The sequence below is a fragment of the Nelumbo lutea genome, chromosome 3 (genome assembly GCF_056320005.1).
Source record: "Nelumbo lutea isolate HS-2025 chromosome 3, American lotus-T2T, whole genome shotgun sequence".
Taxonomy (NCBI): Eukaryota; Viridiplantae; Streptophyta; class Magnoliopsida; order Proteales; family Nelumbonaceae; genus Nelumbo; species Nelumbo lutea.
Window position 1 is genome coordinate 106,947,622 of NC_142686.1, and position 8,163 is coordinate 106,955,784.

At 35.3% G+C, this 8,163-nt stretch overlaps 1 non-coding gene across 1 annotated transcript; it reads right to left on the reverse strand.

The window, feature by feature from the left end:
* Positions 1–3,854: 3,854 nt before the first annotated feature.
* TRNAQ-CUG (transfer RNA glutamine (anticodon CUG)) lies at positions 3,855–3,926 on the reverse strand. Its single transcript has one exon. It is a non-coding gene; the product is annotated as a tRNA-Gln (tRNA).
* Positions 3,927–8,163: the final 4,237 nt, after the last annotated feature.

Consider the following 8,163-nt stretch of genomic DNA (forward strand, 5'->3'; position numbering starts at 1 on the left):
CACTTTTTCCCCCCATACGCAAAATACAGAAATACCCCCCTAATATGGTTGTTAATAGTTGTTGAGGGGTATTTCTATAACACCCCCCCCAAAAAAAAAGTTGAAACTAGCCATTGGGCTCCTTTGGGAGGGGGGCCCAACCGCCCAATGACTATTTTCCCGGGTAGGCTGAGTGCGGCCCACTATGGGCCTGGCAGGCCGTGCTTCATGTCGTGCCACAGGTTGGGTCATGCCGGCATGCGGGCCATGGGCGGCATGGCACGTGCTGTCGTGCCGGCCCATAGGCCTCGAACCCCTGACCCAGCATAGCACAGATCTTCGTGCCACTTTTTTTATCCAAAGATCGGCCCACTTATTTTTCTTGTGTGTTGTTTATTCATAGGAGAAGTTCTAAATAAATAGCGAGATGTGCTGTGAGGTCTGAGATAGAGAGCAATCCCGACTCAATTTTACAACCCAAGACTGAGTGCAAGCCAAATCCTTTGATGTATTAATATGACCCCACCTTGTATATATATATATATATATATATATATATATATGTATATTTATTGAAAGCCAAATTGGCATAATATATAATTTTTATTTATATTATATATAATTGCATAATATATCATTATATATTATTATATTATATAAATAAGATAATATATTATTTAATCAATTTTTTTACTACAATCCAAATCCCACCAACTAAGGGGTAGCCCAGTTGGTGTGATGGATGAATTGTCTCAGCGTGTCAAGCAGTGATTAATACCCAAAAAAATAAAAATAAAATAAATTGGATATCCCATAAAATATTCAGATTTGAATTCAAATCATAATTTTGGAAATCCAATGGATCCTTATCAAATTTGGATCGGTCAGATTTCTTATTGAATCAAATCAGGTATACCCTTTATTGAATCTTATCTGTTCTGCTTGCAGCCCAAAAATAGTGGAAAATTTATTCATAAATCTAAACAAATGTCCCTTTTTTATTTAAAATACCATGGCCTTCACAATAAGGCCTAGGTCATAGGCTCCCTTGGGGCTTAAGTGGTTTAGTGTCTTCTCACTTGTCAATTTTAGAAATTAAGAATTAAAAGCACCAATAAAATCAATCAAGAGCATATGTTTTATGCATTTTTATTTAAAAAAAAAAAAACTTCTTTGTTTTTAAACTACATTAGCTTGGCCAACCCAATGAACTTTATTGCTTTTAATTGAATTTAAAAAAAAAAAGTGGCTCATCTTAGAGGTGTCAATTGAAGTGGATTTAGTCCAATTCAATCCAGTCCAATGTGAGTCCACTTACAACTGGGCTGAATCCAATCCAGTCCAAATCCAATCCAATCCATTAAAATGTAAATGGACTGGATTGGATCCAATCTAAACCAGATGAAATATAAAAAATTATATAAAATACAGAATAAATAAAAATTACAAAAATATATTAAAATGAAGAAAATCTGAAAATTACAAAAAAAATTATACCCTTTTAGCATTGAAAAAGCACTTTTGCAAATAGAAGTACTTCCATAAAGCATTTTTATTAAAGTAATTTGTAAAAGTGCTTTTATAAAAGTACTAGAAATACTTTTATAAAAGTACTTCCCTAAAAGTGCTTTCTTAAAAGTGTTTTTATAAAAGTACTTCCATAAAAGTTCCTTAATAAAAGTGCTTTTATAAAAATAATTCCACAAAAGTGTTTTCGTAAAAGTACATTTATAAAAGTACTTTCATAAAAGTGCTTTCAGAAAAATACTTTTATAAAAGTAATTTTTAAAAGTGCTTTCATAAAAGTACTTTTATAAAAGTAATTTTTAAAAGTGCTTTTATAAAAGAACTGTATAATTTCTTTTGTAAAAGTGATTTCATAAAAGTGCGTGTAAAAGTACTTTTATAAAAGTACTTTCATAAAAGTGCTTTCATAAAAGTACTTTTTAAAAGTGCTTTTATAAAATAACTTTCGTATAAGTTCTTTCGTAAAAGTGATTTCATAAAAGTGCTTTTGTGTAAAAGTACTTTTATAAAAGTACTTTTATTAAAGTATTTTCATAAAAGTATTTTTCATAAAATTACTTTTGTACAAGTGCTTTTGGAAAAGTGCTTTTGGAAAAGTGTTTTCATAAAAGTGATTTTCATAAAATTTCTTTTATAAAAGTGCTTTTGTAAAAGTATTTTCATAAAAGTACTTTCGTAAAAGTACTTCCATAAAAGTAATTTTATGATGGATTCAATTTTGATTCGTTTCAAATTGGACAAGGGCTTGGCCTCATGATCAAATTATTGAAATTTTGGTTTAGGTCTAATTCAGACCAATAAGAATATGGACCAATTTATAATGGACTATCCAAATCCAATTTGATAAGGTTTGGACCGGATTGAATCCAAAGCAAAACTAGTTGATTGACACCCCTAGTTCATCTTAGAACTAAGAAATTTCTCCAGTGATGCACAAATGGGACAGTAAACAATTGATTGATTGTTCTAATTTTTTCTTATCTTTTTCCCTGCAACCAACTCATGGTTTAACCAAATGATCAAAATTGCCCAGTATCGGGTGTACCATATAATGGTTTAACCTAATGGTTTACATCTAGTTTGATGGATTTTAGGCTTCGTTTGTTTGCAATACAAATGCCATCGAACTGAGGTATTTATGTATTATGGTTCGTGTTTGCAATACAAATGCCATTGTACTTTGGAAAGAGAGCATTACAGTGCCTATTTTTTGGATACAATTTTGTATTCTTTTGATAATCAACTTTTTAACCAAAGTTAAGGCATTGGAGCATAAGGTAGTTGGAGCATTTAATGATGAGGCCCACACTTAACATCGATTTCAAACAAACAATATGAGTACAAAAATAGTTTAAAATCTGAATTGTGTTTGCATTCATGAACCGAAAAGAGGATAAATATGCAATGTAGATATTTGTTTTTGCATTGCAACCAAATACAGCCTTAAGAAAAACTTTGTTATGATAGTAAAATAGAATTTTTACAGCCCACTTCTTAAATTTTGAAATAAAAAACTAAAAAATAAAAAAATAAAAAGTGGAAATTTCAAGGTATTGGTATATCTCTTTCGCCATGACAGGGAGGCAAAGACCTAATGTTCGGTATGATCCTTAATATGTATGCAACAGGTGGAGATTTATTGGCTTTGAAGGTTGATCCCCTATCTGGATTTGATAGAACTCACAGTCAAGATCTACTCCTCACACAACCTTATAACATGTCTCAGCCGCACATCAGGAACATCTTCAGAACTTATATGTTGTTATATTCATGGGGAGAAGTTATCAACAGTGAAATGTGTTGTGAGGTTTGAGATACAAGACAAATCCCAATATCACTTTTATATTTAAACAATAAAATCAAAGCCTTTGATATATTAATATGATCCCACCTTGAATTAGATAAAGTGATATCTTGGTGGGAATATTAAAAATATTGGGGCCTAATAAGTAATTAGATAATTGATTGATTTATAAATGGGTCAGGCCCTTGCTTTGGCCAAGCCCATCCACGCAACCTTATAACATGTCTCAGCCGCACATCAAGAACATCTTCAGAACTTATATGTTGTTATATTCATGGGGAGAAGTTATCAGCGAACAGTGAAATGTATTGTGAGGTTTGAGATACAAGACAAATCCCAATATCACTTTTATATTTAAACAATAAAATCAAATCCTTTGATATATTAATATGATCCCACCTTGAATTAGATAAAGTGATATCTTGGTGGGAATATTAAAAATATTGGGGCCTAATAAGTAATTAGATAATTGATTGATTTATAAATGGGCCGGGCCCTTGCTTTGGCCCATTTATAAACTCTTGAAAGGAGTAAAAGAGTATTAAGGTCCCACCGAGATTTGAACTCGGGTTACTGGATTCAGAGTCCAATGTCCTAACCACTAGACCATGGGACCATTACGCTCATACGCTTGCAATTTGCCAATAAGGATTTTTTAGCGACTCAAAGAACGAAAATCTAAAAACAATTCAAACAATAAAAATTGCATTCACAGTGGTAAAAGAAGGGTTTGAACCTTCGACTTGTAATTAATAATCACACGCTCTAACCAACTGAATTATTCCAACAATCACATGTTAGTTTTGTTTTAATTTTATTATATATGATCTGATTCAAAATTGAGCCACTAACCTCCACCATGACAATAAGCCATATCGGAGCAGAGTCCATACTCTCCACCCCCGACCTTGATTTTGATTTTGATTTTGAAATAAGGCCATGTTTGGGGTGCTTAAAAATAAGTGTTTATTTGAGTCAAGACCACACCATTAAGCACTTATTGGTGTTTGGGAAATAAACCCGAAATAAGTGTTTATTTTAAAAATAAGGACTTGTTTTTTAAGCTCAAATTTCCAACTTTTTTTAAGTGTTTATATAATAAGCACTTATTCAATTTTTTTCTTCCAAATTTATCTCTAGTTGAATTTTAAAATACCACTTATAGAGACACCCCTAGTTGAATTTTATAAAAGTATTTTCACAAAAGTGCTTTCATAAAAGTACTTTTATAAGTGTTTTCGTAAAAGTGCTTTAATAAAAGTATTTTAATAAAAGTGTTTTCATAAAAGTACTTTATAAAAATATTTTTATAAAAGTACTTTCATAACTTTTATAAAAGTGCTTTCGTAAAATTTGAAGAAAATAAAGGAAAAAATAGTCGCAGATGCTTATTTAAGTGCTTATTAGAGAAAAAGACTACCAAACACCTAATATGAAATAAATAAGCACTTGAAAAAGTCGCATGCCAAATGCAAATAAGTGTTTATTCAAATAAGCACTTGTTTTTAAGACTTATTTTTAACATAAGCACTCCCAAACATGACCTAAGTCTCCATTCCCAATCCTAATCCTTGTGAAGGATAAAAATTACCCTCCATCCCTGATCCCATCGGAGGGTTGAGTTCTTCATCGAAGACTTGAATTCCTAGATCTTTGTTAAGTTTTTCTGAAAAATATATTCACTTAAAATAAAAGAAAAAATTACAATATAAATAATATTTGAATATAATATATTATTATATATAATATGTATTTAATATATAATCAGAGTCGGGACGGTGGAGACATGAGAGATTGGTACCCATCTGAACTCTCATGTTTATTTCTATACAAGGGTTTCGTAATTGGGTAAGGCCCGTAAGGGTAAAGACATAAAGTAGGGTGCTTCCCTACATGACTTGGATGAAACCGAATTAGTACTTACTACTTACTAGACTTGTTCATGGGCTGGGTAGCCCAACGGGCCAACCCGGCTCAGCCTGGCCCCTGGACGGGCTTGAACACAAATTTGAGCCCACAGGCTTGACCTCGGGCCTAAAAGCCCCAGCCCAACTATTTTATAGGCTAGGCTCAAGATTTGTTAAAAAATCCTGACCTGAGCCTGGCCTGGCTTGACTTTTAGGTTAAACCAAAAACCCTAGATAACCTAAGTTCCTAACCCCTCTCCTCTCATTCATCTCTTTCTAGTCGAACCTCTCATCTCAGTAGTCAAACACTCACCTCAGGCAGACAGAACCAGCAAACACTCACCAATGCAACCAGCAAACTCTGGCGGACCGGTAGTATGTCCTCTCTCTCTCTCTCTCTCTCTCTCTCTCTCTCTCTCTCTCTCTCTCTCAAACATGAACTCAGCACCGATGAACACATTCACCGGCAATGATTCTTTTCTTCTGTTAGGTCGGGCTTCTAGCTCGGGCTTGGGCCCGGGCTTCGGGATTTTTATTAGGGCAAGGCTCGGGCCCATGTTGTAGGCCCATTGGTCGAGCCAGGCTCGGGCTCGGGTTAACAAAATCTTGTTTATGAAGAGTAAAAGCCCAACCCGGCCCATGAACAAGTCTACTACTTACATAACTATCTTCACACCATGCTCATAACCACTTGCAGTTGTGTATTGGGAATATTTCCCCGTGAATAAAGCATATAAGTACAAAAATGTTTCCGATGAATAGCTCCAAATGGCTATGAGCACGGTGTGAAGATAGTTCAGTGAGGACTGAATCCATGGACATCATGCTACAAGAAGGGATGATTTGGTCAATATGAGAATACCAAGTAGGGAACCGTCTGGGCATGCCTACCTATTCGATGGTTTATTCTGAACACATGGCAAAGGATAGGACCAGAGAGAGATGTATACCAAAATGTGATCTAGGTTCCTCCAACAAAGTGTGAATTTTACCTTGTCTTACCGGCAGCATCAGCATAGAAATAGGTTAACTACTACTAGTCAAGTCATTTGACAGAATCTTCTGACCCTTTTGTGTCAATGGACCGGTTTTGGACTGGATGTTGTCCAGTCTAAAATCAATTTAGACTGATTGGATGGATCAACAAGATATATTGGATTGGATCAATCTGATCCAAAATATTTATTAGATTGGATTGGACCTGGTCCATCGGTAATAAATTTATATTGGATTGGGTTGAATTAATCCAATATCTAGTTCATTGATATAAGATAAGAATATAGGTGTCAATAGACCAGGTTTGAATTGAAACCAATCTAAATTAAAACAAATTTGAGCAAATTGGATGGTCCAAACGTTAAATTAGACTAGTCCAAAATATTCATTGAATTGGATTGGACCTGATCCATTTGTAATGGATTCACATTGAACTGAATCGGATTGGACCAAATCCAGACCAATTGACAACCCTGATGGGCCAAAGTTGTCATTGGAATCATGCCATACCATTTCAATGTGGCAGTAAGCGATAGAAACCATCAGCAACGCGCCTGTCAATGGAATTATAGCAGAAATACAGAATACAAATGCAGGCCACTCGTCCAATCTTTACAACCAGAAGGATGGGAGATAAAACAATAAGAGAAGAAAGGTGGGATCTGTCCTTTCATGTTATCAACTATGGAACAGGATCTGCTCCTCACACGGGGGCGCCTCACATGCACATCCACTGTACATTGGGAACATCTCCTGTGAATAACAACTTATAAGTACGAGAGATGCTTTCAATGCATGGTACGATGTGTGTGAGGCGTGAATGAAGCACCCTTTGTGAGGAGCAGATTCCGTCTCATCAACTATTAGGAGAATCTTCATTTACCTCCATCTCATAAATTTTTTACTTCATTGTACATATGGGAATAGTGATAATAGGGGAATTAACGCAAATACAAGGGGAGTCCAGATCTCCTGCCCACACAAACTCTGCCCATGTTTATCACAGCCACACATGGAGAACATCTCAACCTCTGCATAGTATTATGCAGAGGGAGATGCTCCCAATTCACGGGGGGTAGTGTGTTGCGGGTAGACGTGGACAGGAGATCCGGAGTCATATAAGGGGTATGAGGAATCTGGATCACCTGCCAACAAAATACGCTCCATCACCTGACACTGCACATCTCATGCATGGTAGGTCCCACTTTTATGGTGGGCCACAATTTCATAGTGAGATGTGTGGTATCATATCAATTTGGTAGGGTGTTGGAACGTGTTTTGTTGGCAGGAGATTCTAACTTGGGAACGAGTGTTGGAAGTTTTAAATTGTTGTAAGTGTACAGTGGAATAAAAGTTGTGGGATCCACACCACACGCCTCCAAAACATGTTGAAACCTCCTAGATTCTAAATATCTGTTCAGAATTTCCAATTAGCAATTTTCTAGTTAGGCATCAACAAGGTTAAAGATGGAAACAAGAACAAAGACATATAACTAAAAGACTAATTTTAAATTTTTAGTAAGGCCTGGCATTCTACAATTCAGCCCTAAGAAAATCAACAGAACAGAGCATGCTAACTTAAGGTTTGAACGTTAAAGGTATTAGAAGATACAGGGTGGAGATGAACTGAGAGTGAAAAAAAGAAGCTTTTTTTTTTCAGGAGGACACGAGGATTAGGGGATTGTTAGCCTTAAAAGTCAGAGAACAGAAGAAAGTTATTGTGTTACTGTTAGAAAGTTTTGAGTTGGATTGAAGTTTAAGTCCAGTTTGGTTTGTGGGAATAGAGGTCTGGAATTGGAATTAGAATGGTTCATTTTGATTCTAACTGTTTGATTGGATGGAATTGGAATTTCATTCTCATTTCTGGTGGAATGGCATTCCCCCTTTTGAGGGAATGGCCATTTTTCCCCCTCCCTTAGGAATGAAATTCTATTCCAGCTAATTCCAGTT